The sequence below is a fragment of the Pogona vitticeps genome, chromosome 10, assembly GCF_051106095.1.
Source record: "Pogona vitticeps strain Pit_001003342236 chromosome 10, PviZW2.1, whole genome shotgun sequence".
In the NCBI taxonomy this organism is placed as follows: domain Eukaryota; kingdom Metazoa; phylum Chordata; class Lepidosauria; order Squamata; family Agamidae; genus Pogona; species Pogona vitticeps.
The window spans coordinates 12,802,410-12,817,342 of record NC_135792.1 but is presented as its reverse complement, the minus strand read 5'-3'; the positions used below and the strand labels follow the sequence as shown (position 1 = coordinate 12,817,342).

At 41.4% G+C, this 14,933-nt stretch overlaps 1 long non-coding RNA gene across 1 annotated transcript; it reads left to right on the top strand.

The window, feature by feature from the left end:
- The first annotated feature begins 2,633 nt into the window (after positions 1–2,633).
- LOC144584348 (uncharacterized) lies at positions 2,634–13,495 on the top strand. The gene is made up of 2 exons (XR_013538543.1): positions 2,634–2,783; positions 13,324–13,495. It is a non-coding gene; the product is annotated as an uncharacterized LOC144584348 (long non-coding RNA).
- Positions 13,496–14,933: the final 1,438 nt, after the last annotated feature.

The following is a 14,933-nucleotide window of genomic DNA, read 5'->3' as shown; positions in this document are numbered from 1 at the left end:
GTACAGTGGTGACCCGCTTTACGATTACCCTGCATTATGACGAATCCGCTTCACGATGACGTTTTTGCAATCGCTTTTGCGATCGCAAAACGATAGTCTAAATAGGGTTTTTTCGCTTTGCGATGATCGGTTCCCTGCTTCAGATTATTCACAAAATGATGTTTTTTTAAAAGTTGATGGCAGCTTCAAAATGGCTGCCGGGTAATTAAAGTGGCTCCCCACTGTGTTTAGGGACGGATTCCTCGCTATACAGGTACCGAAAATGGCCGCCGTATGGAGGATCTTCACTGGACGGTGAGTTTTTAGCCCATTGGAATGCATTGAACGGTTTTCAATGCGTTTCAGTTGGCTTTTTATTTTCACTTTACGATGTTTTCGCTTAACAGCGATTTTCCTGGAATGGATTATCGTCGTTAAGCGAGGCACCACTGTATATGGAGTGTACTCTGGAAACTGATCAGCTGCTGCTTGATTGCACAAGGTAGTGGATGGTGCCGGTGGTTGGGTCTTGACTTCTGCCATTTGTGCCTCATTAAAAATGTGGGACAATCCATTGAAACCAATGTTCTCACTATTGATTATACCTGTGACAACAGTGCTTTTGTCACCTCACCAAGCTGTCTGCTGTGCTTACCTGTTATATAACCCGTGTCTTTGCTTCACTCTACTATGTCTGAAGAAGTGGTTATAGCTAGGAAAGCACACATTGAAATATAAGTTAGTCTTTAAGGTGCTACAGCTTTTTTATTTTTATCTGGATATCTGACCCATTCTACCCCGGTGTCTGAATACACTGGGGGAGTTTCCTAGATGGTCACACAACACTAACTTTTCCAAGCTTTCCTTCCTTCCTTCCTTCCTTCCTTCCTTCCTTCCTTCCTTCCTTCCTTCCTTCCTTCCTTCCTTCCTTCCTTCCTTCCTTCCTTCCTTCCTTCCTTCCTTCCTTCCTTCCTTCCTTCCTTCCTTCCTTCCTTCCTTCCTTCCTTCCTTCCAAGATTGAAATGTTCCCACTATATTAGTTATTGAAAGTATGAGATCAAAGCCCAAACAAGATGGTATTTGGTGGATTGGGAGATGAGATGACAGCCATATTCAAATAGTAGAAAGGTGGTCCCATGGACCAAGCGTGTTTTCTGCACTTCCATAGGTTAGGACTTCAAGTCATGGATTCAAATTACAAGAAAGGAGATGTTGTCTAAATGTTAGGAAAAACTTCATGACAGCACGATCTGTTCAACAATATAATACCGTGTTTCCCCCAAAACAAGACAGGGTCTTATATTAATTTTTGCTCCAAAAATGCATTAGGGCATGTTTTCAGAGGATGTTTTTTTTTCATGTACGACAATCTAAATTTATTCATATAGTCATGTCATCTTCTTCTGGTTGCACAATAGTGGAGGGCGGGATTTCACTTAACTGAGGGTTATTTTTGGGGTAGGGCTTATATTATGAGCATCCTGGAAAATCATACTAGGGCTAATCATACAAATATGCATTTTATCCACTTATCTGTTCAGTCTGTATGCAGAACATATCATAGAAAGCTGGACTTAATTCAGATGATGGAGTGAAAGCTGGTGGAAGAAACAGCAATAATTTAAGATATACAAATGACACCATCTTACTGTCAGAAAGCAGCAATGACCTAAAGTGACTTCTAGTGAAAGTTAAAGGAGAAAATACCAAAGCAAGACTGCAGTTGAATATGAAGAAGGCAAAAAACATGATTATAGAAGAAGTCCACAGCTTTAATATTGACAATGAAGAAACTGTAATAATGAAAGATTTTGTTACTTTGGTTCAGTCCTCAATCTAAATGGCGACTGCAGCCAAGAAATCAGAAGAAGGCTGAGACTCAGAAGAGCAACAATAAGGAACTAGAAACGATAGCCAAGTGTAAGCATGCATCAATGGAGAGCAAGACCAAGATCATCCACATTCTTTTACTCAGTTTACTATGTATGGATGTGAAAGCTGGACATTTAAGAAAGGTGAGAGGGAAAAAAATGATTCGTTTGAATTGTGATGCTGGAGGAGAGCCTTGTGGATATCTTAGACTGCCAGAAAGATTAACAAGTGGGTCCTAGAGCAAATCCAGCCTGTTTCTGGAGGCAAAAATGATGAAAAGGAGGCTGTCATACTTTGGTCACATCATGAGAAGACAAGACTGTCTGGAAAAGACAATAATCATAAGAAAAACCGAAGGCAGCAGGAAAAGACGAAGAGATGTGTTGATTCAATAAAGAAAGCTACAATCATGAGTTAACAGGAGCTGAGAAGGGCTGTTGAGTATAGGACATTTTGTAGACAGTTCATTCATAGGATTGCTATAAATCAGAAATGACTTGACAGCATGTAACAACAACAGCATAGATTCAAATACCAAAAGGAGCACGTTCCCTGCCATGTGATCCTGCCTGAAGATTAGGGTTGTTAATAGAGGTCCTTCTGCAGAAACCGCTGTCTGATGAGAAAGGACTGCATTTATCCCACCATGCTTGGTGTTGACATTATTTCAGTTTTCCCTTGAAGCAGAGATTTCACCCAAATGGCAATCTCCGAACACCGCTATAGGAGAAACTGGATGGCCATTTCCTGAGCCTGTCCTAGCCAAACATCTCTGACAGGCAAATGAGTTATTTCTAAGAGCTGCGCCATCACAACCATGGTGTGAGCCACAAGACCTAGCAAGTTTTGTGCTTTCTACTGGGAAACAAATAAAGAGGAATAAAACAGTGCAGTGATTCTCGGTCCGTTGACCATAAGGAGAATAATGAGCGGTAAGGAAAGTTGCATATCTAGATATCTTTTCTTCTGCTGTTCAGAAGAAATTATCTATAGGGGATAAAATGGAAGGTTTTAGTGGTAATCTGATTTCCACAGCCCTCTGCTACACAACCTCTGAAAGGAGGGGAGTGGAGAGAGAAAGAGAGAGAGAGAGAGAGAGAGAGAATATACAGGATTGTTATGTGATTACAAAGGTAAATCTTATTGTCTGGGGAAATGACTTCTGCACAGTTATTTCTTTTATTGGAGCACAGAATGCAGAGGCATTACTCAATTTAATAAATTCCACTGTATCTTTCAGTCAGTGTAGGCTGATATAAATATCTCAGTTATGTCACATTACCACCTTTGTACAGCTAACGTTAGGTCCTGATGACTTGCGGCTGATAAATGCAAAACCTCATTTGGTCTGTGAGAGATTGAGTGCTAACACTGTTTAGATTTCTTAATATACTTGTATTAGCATGAATAAGTAATGAGAAAGCCGGGCTTCTTTGAATATTTGATTGTATCTTTGTAATGGATTTGTGTCTCTCTCTTTGTGCTAATGTCATTGTAACTTTGTTGGTGTCATAACTCCAAACCTTTGCAATCGATCTTTATCAGCATATCTTAAGTCAATTACTCTCCCAGAGCCCAAATTACTGTGTCATAATGTTTTCCTTATACAAGTATGCCATATATTGCATTTAGAGTATGAATAGGTACTAATGTGACATACTCATGAACATTCATTGGATCAAACCTATTGATTTGGCAATTTTATTGTGATTTCCTCTCCCCTGCCACCCTAACCCTTGGGTGTTAAAGACCTGGAGAAACTTTACTTTCACACCAACGTGGTTTTTTTAAAAGACTCCCTTGTTTTGAAGCGTATTTCACATAGACCTTAGATGGTATGTAAATGCAAGCCTTATCTGACTGACCACATATATAAGAAGAGCAGTTTGTATGATTCATATGAGTGTGTTTACTTCGAAGGTTCAAAACCTGCTCAGAGCTTGGAAATAACTGGTTACAAGTTACTTGTTACCTGTAATAACTTACATTGTGAACGATGAAAGCATAGCAATGACTTCTTTATGTAATAATGTAGTGATCTAAAGCAGTGCTAATGTGTTTGTATGTGTGTGTGTGTGTGTGCGTGCACATGTGTGTTCACTAGTGAGAATTAGATTTCCACCTAGCCCTGTGCAACACTGCCACTGAAGGGGGAGGGCAAAGACAGCTTGAAAGAGCAAGAAACAGAGGGTGTGTGAGAGAAAGAGAATAAGGGATCATTTATGATTAAAAGGAATAAGTAACATTTACTTTTTAGATCTAAAGCAAGGGTGTCCAACCTTTCACCTTCCCTGGGCCACATTAGAAGATGAAAATTTGGTTTGGGCCGCACATACATTTGGTTTGGGCCGCATGGGGGGGGCAGCCCTAGCCGTCCTCCGCAGCCCCGCTCCAAGCGCGCTTACTGGCAGCTGTGATCTCAGACAGCAGAGGCTGCCAACTTCGACTCTGGCGGCTTTATGGGGCCGGGAGGGGGTCCACCTATTGACGAGGATGGCGCAATGCAGTCACGCAGCCCCCCTGTCCCCTCCCCTCCCGCTCCTTCCTTCCTTCCCTCTCTCCCCCTCTACTGTTGTGACGTGCCCCAGCCTCATTCCAGATGCAAGCGCCGGCAGTGTAACTTGAAACTTTGGAATTTCTTTTAAAATAAAAAATTGCACTGGGCCGCATTACGAGCTGACCTGGGCCGCATGTGGCCCTCGGGCCATGGGTTGGACAAGCCTGATCTAAAGTGTTGGATTTAGGGGGCTATTCTGTCAGGATTTGGAGCATTTGAGGCCATTTTGCTGCTCTGAAGGATATTATTTTTTAAATAAAATAAGAAGTGGAGCTACATAAATAATATGTCATACACGACACATTGACCATGACTTTTCCCAGTGAGAGTAAACGTATTGAATGAATTGAGGAATGGGGCAGTTGAACACATAGGCAAATCCTGCTGAGTCAACTAAATGCACCAAAATACTGGCCTTTGTCTTCTTAAAGCAGTGGCTAACACTAACTTGTCACATTTTTGGGGGGGGGGGAAGGAAGGGCACCCATTCCAAGTTCTGCATCAATAAATTGTGATCTCAAAACTCACTGTGAGTAGGCAACCTTTGTATGTTCATCCCTAACAAGAAATAGCTGACAAGAGAATTTAAATCTTAAGTGTTCCCAGTTTCATTCAGCTTATGCTTAGGTTGCTGTATGAAACTCTGTGATGTCACGGCAGTCACACCAATGGCAACCTGAGCTTCCAAGACACATCTGCTTTTCCAGATTCAGTTGGGGATTTGGGAATATTAAGTTTAGGCCAGAGTGAACCATTCTTTATGCTGAAAATATTTCATTAGGCTCTAACCTAAATAGGTAGGTAGGAATATTCATACTTATATATTGTTTTTATCTCAAGTGACTTTTGTTCTACAATTTAAAGCATGCCATCAGCACACTCATATGGTGTGTCGCTAGTGTACAGTACCAGGTAAGACTGAAGGTGTTAGTGGTTGGATCAGACTTTTAAAAGTTGTCCTACCCTATTTCCCTGAAAATAAGACAGGGTCTTATATTAATTTTTGCTCCAAAAAACACATTAGGGCTTATTCTCAGGGGATGTTTTATTTTTTTCATGTACAACAATCTACATTTATTCAAATACTGTCCTGTCATCTTCTTCCGGTTGCTGCACAAGGGTGGAGGGCAGGGTTTCACTTAACTGGGGCTTATTTTGGGGGTAGGGCTTATATGACGAGCATCCTGAAAAATCATACTAGGGGTTATTTTCTGGTTAGGTCTTGTTTTAGCGGAAACAGGGTACATTTGAAAGAATCCTTACGGATAGAAAACAAGATGGAAAGTATGGCAAAAGTGTGGATTGTAGCATCCATTTCCTTTCCCCACTTGTACTTGGAAACAACACAGTCTTGCAACAAACATATTACATGGCATCTAAGAGTAGTGCTAATCACATCATCACTACCATCAACTTGACAATGCTTCAATTTAAAATCTGGGCGTTCTTCCTGTGGTTGGATTATTATTTTTTTGTTTTACAGAGTAGGGAGAATAATTTGTTATAATAATGGCTTTGAGAACTATCCAAATAAGCGGTTTGTTTTCCGGTGGGGGGGGGGGTGAGTCGGGAAGGGAGAGAAATATGTTATAGAAATTATAAATGACACCCTGTAGTGGTTGGACCTTTGCCTGATTAAGCTGGCTACCCACAATGTTGTTCTGTCATCTCAGGTCATATGATTGGCAGTGCAGAGTTTTCCTCTCTATGCCATCTGGCAAGGAGCCAATAAGAATTAATCACACCGAGATGGAATAATGATGTCTCTGGCACCTGTCTAGCAGGCAGACATCCATTTTATCTCCAAGTCGTATCACATTCTGAAAATGAACAGAAACATATTGCCTTGCACCTCGCAAGGAGCCAAGCTGGTTCAGCAAATATGTGCCATGTACCTCGGTAGTCTGCAGGCCTGGAGGACGGATGGGGATGGATGGCGGTATATGTATCTTCATCTCATTCTCCCTAATTTTGTTTACCCCTGTGCCATGACCCCAGTACACAAGATGAAGCACAGCTATATTCATTTTTAGCAATATTAAAGGCTGAGCTCTGTGCACCTATTCTATTGGATCTCGAGTTCATTCCATCTTGTATCATCAACATAATCATTGCATATAATTGTGTCTTTTGTTTCTGATCATGGGGCGTTCTTGGCAAAGATACTGGAGTGGCATTGCCATTTCCTACTCCAGGTGGATTGCGTTTAGTCTGAACTCTTCACTATGTCCTGTCCGTCTTGGGTGTCCCTGCACGGCATAGCCCATAGCTTCTCTGAGTTGCTCAAGCCCCTTCGCCACGACAAGGCAGCAATCCATGAAGCAATCCATGAAGGAACTGAATCTGTTAGGTCCATAGGGACCTAACAAAAGACACAATTATATGCAATGATTATGTTGATGATACAAGATGGAATGAACTCGAGATCCAATAGAATAGGTCCATAGGGACCTAACAGAAGCAGAAGACATCAAGAAGAGGTGGCAAGAATACAGAGAGGAATTATATCAGAAAGAGTTGGATATCCCGGACAACCCAGACAATGTAGTTGCTGACCTTGAGCCAGACATCCTGGAGAGTGAAGTCAAGTGGGCCTTAGAAAGCCTGGCGAACAATAAGACCAGTGGAGGTGATGGCATTCCAGTGGAACTACTTAAAATCTTAAAAGATGATGCTGTTAAGGTGCTACATTCAATATGCCAGCAAGTTTGGAAAACTCAACAGTGGCCAGAGGATTGGAAAAGATCAGTCTACATGCCAATTCCAAAGAAAGGCAGTGCCAAAGAATGCTCCAACTACCGCACAATTGCACTCATTTCACACGCTAGCAAGGTTATGCTCAAAATCCTCCAAAGTAGGCTTCAGCAGTATGTGGACCGAGAACTCCCAGAGGTACAAGCTGGATTCCGAAGGGGCAGAGGAACTCGAGACCAAATTGCTAACATGCGCTGGATTATGGAGAAAGCCAGAGAGTTCCAGAAAAATATCTACTTCTCCTTCATTGACTATACAAAAGCCTTTGACTGTGTGGACCACAGCAAACTATGGCAAGTCCTTAAAGAAATGGGAGTGCCTGACCACCTTGTCTATCTCCTGAGAAACCTATATGTGGGACAGGAAGCAACAGTTAGAACCGGATATGGAACAACTGACTGGTTCAAAATTGGGAAAGGAGTACGATAAGGCTGTATATTGTCCCCTGGCTTACTTAATTTATATGCAGAATACATCATGCGGAAGGCTGGACTGGAGGAATCCCAAACCGGAATTAAGATTGCTGGAAGAAATATCAACAATCTCAGATATGCAGATGATACCACTCTGATGGCAGAAAGTGAGGAGGAATTAAAGAACCTTGTAATGAGGGTAAGTGCAAAAAACGGTCTGAAACTCAACATCAAAAAAAAACTAAGATTATGGCCACTGGTCCCATCACCTCCTGGGAAATTGAAGGGGAAGATATGGAGGCAGTGACAGATTTTACTTTCTTGGGCTCCATGATCACTGCAGATGGAGACAGCAGCCACGAAATTAAAAGATGGCTGCTTCTGGGGAGGAAAGCGATGACAAACCTTGACAGCATCTTAAAAAGCAGAGACATCACCTTGCCAACAAAAGTCCGAATAGTCAAAGCTATGGTTTTTCCTGTAGTGATGTATGGAAGTGAGAGCTGGACCATAAAGAAAGCAGACCGCCGAAGAATTGATGCCTTTGAACTGTGGTGCTGGAGGAGACTCTTGAGAGTCCCCTGGACTGCAAAGAGAACAAACCTATCAATTCTAAAGGAAATCAACCCTGAGTGCTCACTGGAAGGACAGATCCTGAAGCTGAGGCTCCAGTACTTTGGCCATCTCATGAGAAGAGAAGACTCCTTGGAAAAGACCTTGATGTTAGGAAAGTGTGACGGCAAGAGGAGAAGGGGACGACAGAGGATGAGATTGCTGGACAGTGTCTGCGAAGCAACCAACATGAAATTGACAGAACTCCGGGAGGCAGTGGAAAATAGGAGGGCCTGGCTTGCTCTGGTCCATGGGGTCACAAAGAATCGGACACGACTAAACGACTAAACGACGACGATAATTGTGTCTCTTTGGTATGCCATATTCCTTAATATAAACATTTTATACATGGTGTCCTTAAACATTTGTGTGCAGTTTTTGAGTTGACAGTGCACATTGCACGCTGCCAGATTTGGAGAAGTGAGCTCTCTGGCGTGCAGCTGTTCTGGCCCACATTATCTAGGGTATGCCTTGAGCACCACCGCAGTTCCCTGAGACTTTATTGGGAGTTCCCAGACTTGGCAGATCTTGGCAGGAAATTATTTTAAACCAGTGCATGAACCCAGAGACATGCTTCGGTGGAATAACTAAGCATTTATAACGATCATGAGGAGGATACAAGCTATCGTCTTCCTATTTTCAGTAAGTACAGTAACTGGAGCATAGCCGGCCCAACCACAAGGAGGCAAGTGGCTCAAGCAGCAAATAGCAAAGAGTGGCAAATTTGTTACTCCTCTCTCTTGTCCCCTTTGGAAAGCTGCATGACACAGCTGTCTTGAGCTAGCTATTTTTTAACTGCTGGGCTCTAGGCATCTCAGAGCCCATGGATTTTTTTTTTTCATGGGCTGTCTGGAGAAATAGCTTGTGGCATGTGAAGGAACTCAACTGTTTGGCAATGCAGGGAATTTCTCTGGCTAGCTTGCTAACAGTCTTTGGCTCCAGTGATCCTCTTGAGCCTGACATGTAGAAAATTACTGTGTGTAGAACAGAACATGGGAAAGAGACAGTGCAAGGAGGTGATTGTGGGCTGGAGATGAGGATGGGGAAGCTTGGAGAGATGTGAAGAGATGGTGAGCTGGAGGTGGCAGGAAAAAGAGGTGGACTAGAGGAGATGCTGACTAGAGGCGCTGGACAATGGAGGACTGGAAAGGTTGCAGTTTGAAGGATCTGGGAAGAGGCAATGGGGGACTGGGGGTGACAGGAAGACATGACCATAGACAGGAGAAGATGGAAAAAGGTGACAGGGCCTGGAGAGCAAGGAGATATGGGTATGGGAAAGATGCAGTAAAGCAAATGAAAGGATGTACAGAGGTGAGCAGGCATGGTGTATGGCAAAAAGGGTAAAGTAAATGTGAGCAGAAGGAGGAGGAGAGGAAGCAAATGGGAGGGCAGTGGCAATGCAATGGGTGAAGGGGAAACCAGGATCTTCCCACCTCACGTGGAGCAAGAGCTTGGCCTAGCCTTAAGATGGCAGATGGCATGGGGACACATGGGCTAGCTCAGCCTGAAAGTGGAACTGGATGTAGTTTTCAGTAGACATCTCTGACGGGGAGGAGAGAGGCCGCCAGTCCTTCCAGTGTCATGTAGGACTCTGACACACTGCCCTGCGACCTCTTCCCCTGAGATGAAGTGAGAATTTTGTTTGGTTAAGAAATTGTCAGATGGATGAATTCAAAAAACAGGAATGAAAGAAGTCGGGAGTTGTGAAGAAATGAATACAGGAAATGCTGAAATTGACAAGTTTTTCCATCTGAAGAAAGCTTCAATCAAAGCTTGGGTTTGAATTCTTGGGTGTTCAGCCCTGCTAGTGGTGCATCGGTCTTGCCACACCCGACTACATCTCCTTTGTCTAACAAGCTCCTCATCTTCAACATCCATATGACAAATAGGTACAACATGACCACCTCTCAGTCAGGAGTAACTTGAATTTGGCTTGATTGAATGGATGAGGATTTGCTTTTGTTTTGTTTTGGGTTGTAACAGATTCCATGAATTTCTCATGAACAGATGGAAATAAATCGAGTTTATTTCAGGGGTGGGCTAAGCAAACAGTTATGGCAAAATGTAAAAATAGTGTGTATTCTCCCAGCCCTTTGCTCGTGTATCCACTGAACACTGGAGTGGTCTAGTGTATCCCCTCTGTGGAATGATGGTCGACCTAAACATCAACCTTATCTGGGAACATAGTAGCCTAAAAATAGCAATGCTTGACATTTTTATTTTTTTAGACTTCCTAAAATATGTCTAATTTGATATGTGCCACACTGAGTACACTTTACAGAAAAAAAAAATCTTTCTTAAGCATCTTGGTTCACTTGTGTAACCCTTTTAGCACAAGATAATCAGTCCAGTTCTCTCTCTCTCTCTCTCTCTCTCTCTCTCTCTCTCTCTCTCTCTCTTTTTTGCTGGCCTCAGCACTGTGCAAAGATATTTTGGATACTATATTTATCTTGTAAATGAATGAGTAGTGTGGAAATTCACAGAGCTCTTTTTAAATAGTAATTTCACCTGGCAACAGTGAAAATACTAATGGTAATGTAAATATTTAATTTGCAACACCTTTTCATGGCTTCCCTCCCACTTTAAAAAAAGACCTATGTTTTTCTCTCTCTCTCTCTCTCTCTGTGTGTATGTGTGTGTTTGTGTGTGTGTGTGTGTGTGAATGCACACACAGGTGGGCACACATGCACACTCACACAGCTTAAAAATATTTAAAACAAGTATTTTAAAAAGCCATTTATATATGGCTGTTTAAAGCTGTATGTAATCCAAACACACACATACCAAGACTTTATGTATGTTTCTAATATATGTATAATGTAATTGAACAGCACCTCAATTGAGATTTTTTCCCTGGATCCCCAAAGGATGAAGTTAATCACCAATATATATATACTAAGAAGAGTGATTAACAGAGAAAAGTATTTTAGCAGAATATCTTGCTTTCCACCTTCCTCAGTTGCTCTGATAAAAGTAACTTTTTACCAGAGAAGCTGAGGAAGGTGGGCTCTGAAAGGTTGTGCTCCCCTCTGAGAGGATTCATACAGCTAGCTTTTAGACTGCCTGAATGAGACTAGAATTTCTAGGCAAACGAGTAAAACAACATGCAAAGGGTTGCGAAACAGCCATTTTCTGTTAAAGGAAGGATTTCTTTCCGTCAAATGCTTCATTCATTGCAAAGAAGGAAGCCATGGTTATGTAAAAATACATGATCACTGCAGGTGTTCCTAAATCATGTCTGAATGGCGCTGTGTGGTGCTTGATTGATGCCCCAACAACTAAGCCAGATTTTCTGCCCACTGCCCAGTTTTGTAGAAGGGGCACAAGGAAATGGTGGACAGTTTTAAAGAGCTAAAAGGTGCTAAGGAGGTGACCCACTCGTGTGAAAATTAGTGGAAAAGTTATCACTTGCCTGGGAAGTAAGATTACCATACTCGGTATTATCTTTACTTCTAGAGATTTGATGCCCTCAGCATCACTGACAGTAAGGATTTCAGAAATGATAAAAAATAAAATTGTTTTTAAAGACAATCATTTAATCATAAAGGACTCAGATCCAAAACCAAATAAGCACACTGAAATAAAAACAGGCTTTAAAATTGTTATAACAAGCTGATCACTTGGAATTCAAAATACAAAAAGAAAGAACATACCGTTCAATCACTCTAAAGAGCAACCTTTATTTGTCCTATTTAGTTACTGTACATGGTTTCTAAAGTGATTTTCACTTCTGCCTGATCGTAAATAGTAATAGTTGAACTGAGATTCCAGATTGGGGAAGGGGGTAACTAAGATGCTTGCAATAGCTAGGAAGTGGAGATTGGGCAATTTTTAAAAGGTGATTTATTGGAATTCGTATTTATGACAAATACGAATTTATGAATATTTTCTGGATTCAAATTTATCAATTCATATTTACTTTAAAATGCTATGGCCCCTTAGGCATTGAGGTAGTTTGGTTTGCCTCCAGACACTGAGGTGTTGGGCATTTAAGCAGGGCTTGCCTCCAGCAGGCACTGAGGAGTTTTGCATTCAGGTAAGGTTTGCCACCAGTGGGCACTGAGGTATTTGCATCAAGGTAGGGTTTACCTGGGGCATTTTGCCAGGCCGTGTGGTCTCCATTGAGAATGGCTGATCTAGAGAACCACTTCTTATATAAACTAGATTGTATGGTGGTGAACAATTGGATTAAAGCCCAGGAAATGCCTAGTTTGAACCTTACTTATCTTACTGAATCTCAACAGATTCAATGCTGAAACCAAAATATGTATCCTTGCATTAGGACAGGAACTTTATTGACTTTCAGTACTCTTCTTTCAGTATTGAAAAGTCCTAGTAATTAGACAGGGTGAGAGAGTTACATCAGAGACCAGATACAAGAGGAAACGTTGGTAGCCACCCAATCATTTTGTCTGCATTTTCTAGTCATCCCCCCTTGCTGTGTATCCCCATGATACAGGACTACAGTGGTGCCTCGCAAGACGAATGCCTCGTGGGACAAAAAACCTGCAAGACGATTGGTTCTCGCGATCACTATGGTGCCTCACAAGACGGCTTCTTCTATGGCCGTGCTTCGCAAGACGGTTCGACCCCCCCGAGACCAATGCCTCGCAAGACGAAAAAAATTCATTCGTTTTGCGAGGTTCCCATAGGAATGCATTGCAATGTATTCCTATGGGAAACCGCTTTTTGCAGTACGATTTTTTCACAAGACAGCGCTTCTCGTGGAACGAATTACATTCGTCTTGCAGGGCACCACTGTACTACTACTACTTCTTCTCCCCCCCTCTCAGGGTTAAATTATATATTTAGAGAAATGTGCATTTCCTACCATTACCATGCATTCTCTGGTTCACACAGTTCTTTTAAAGCACCATGTCTCAGCAATCAAGCTTGTTCCTTGTTTCCTTTCCAAAGACCAATCACAAAACAAAAGCAACTTTACCTGCAACATGTGGAAATGACATCTCAGACTTCTTTTATCTCTCTAGGGAGTCCTACTTCTAATGATGTATTATAAGCGTGTAGTCTAATTTGAACTTCAGTTATGAAAATGTTGTGGGTCAAAGGGAGAAAACCGCTACAAATGAAGTAACCGTATGACTTTTTCTCTTTCTTTCCCTACTCCCATTTCAGTTGGACTCTAAAAGGATAATATTGTCCCTACGTTGTGGGGAGATAAATGGACCAGCAGGAGAGTACTTCCGATTCACCTGTAAATATGAGAAACCAGTGACTACTCTGTTCTTAATTCAACTGATATATGTGAATACTCTGAGTCTTTACAAAAATAAAAATTCTTTCCTTAGATGCAGCCTCTTCACTTGGAATTATATTGTTTTTGTAAAAAAAAATGAAAAGGGGAGGGGTTGGAAGATTGCCATAATTTAGAGGCAACATATGTTATGTCAATTTACAAGAAACCCACTCCTAGCCTATAAATGCCAAAACGGCACGAATATGCTTGAGAACACAGTGCTCTTCTAATCAAATATTGCAAAAATGCATTAATCAGTATTTCATAGTTCATTACAATCTGACTAATTTTAAAATTCTTCATGTAAATTGATTATATGTCTGTCGTGTTCAGATAAATGAGCTTTTGTTTTAAGCAACCTTTACAGAGAAGATCATATTTCTCCATGACTGAGGTGTTACCAGTGTTTAAGTGTCATTCTTGACACAGTATCTAGTTTGCTTAAGTTCTGCTCCCTGTATGTTTTCCCTAAAACATTTATTGGGCAGCATGTGTATGATGAGAGGGAGCAATTTGCTAATATGCAAATACAAGAGGGTACTGTAACATGGTGGCTGCAGATCTTGACTTGATTTGAGCTTGTTTTAGTCATCACAATGGGGGGGAGAGGAAATCTCATGATAAAATGTGCAAGATTACAAGATATTTTACAGTTAAGTCTTGGAGAGATTTTGTGCACTTTTAAAACTCATTTGGGGACATTTCTGTAAAAAAAAATGCAAAGTGGGAGAATGCTAACTATTGCTTTGTTGCGTGGACGAGTAACATAGTCGCTCTGGATAGGTTATTGGTGTCTTTGTGAACAATAAGCCTGGTCTTGCTTTGTGCTTTCTTACACAAAAGATACGTTGGACAAACTGTAGTGAAAAACCTGACCATCTGCCCCCTTGTTCTTGTGTTGGAGGTGAGATCTCAGTCAGGCAAGTGACATTTCTTTATGTGCCTCCTGTGACATGCAGTCCTGTTGTATAGAGGTATTTTATTCTATACATACACAGCAGGCATAACAGGATGGGCGGATTGGTTAGAAAGACTCAAATAACCTCTCCAGTGCTACCATGTTTGCTGCTATATGAAACAAGGCAACAGTTCTTCACTTTTCCAATGCTGTATGTTTTACAGAAATATGCAAAAACACCTTTCAGAAGCATGCACTTTCCCAAAATTATGAAGATCAATAAAAATAACAACAACACTTCTTGTCCTGCTTTGAATTAAGGAGGACATATCTGAATTGTTCTCATTTACCATTGGAGGATGAGTCAACTTCAGAATTGCACCTTCAGTCTTAAAATGGATTTGGCCCGTAAAACTTAACTAGACACACATAGTCCATTTAGAAGACAATGAAAGCATCCTGATTATAAATATCAGGGCTTGCAGATGCTGACAGAGGTATAAACCTTCCTTGGAGAGGAGACTAACGACATTCTTTTACTTGTGATGGATATGTTTGACAACTGTTTGCTTTGCCTTAATGTTCTGCTGA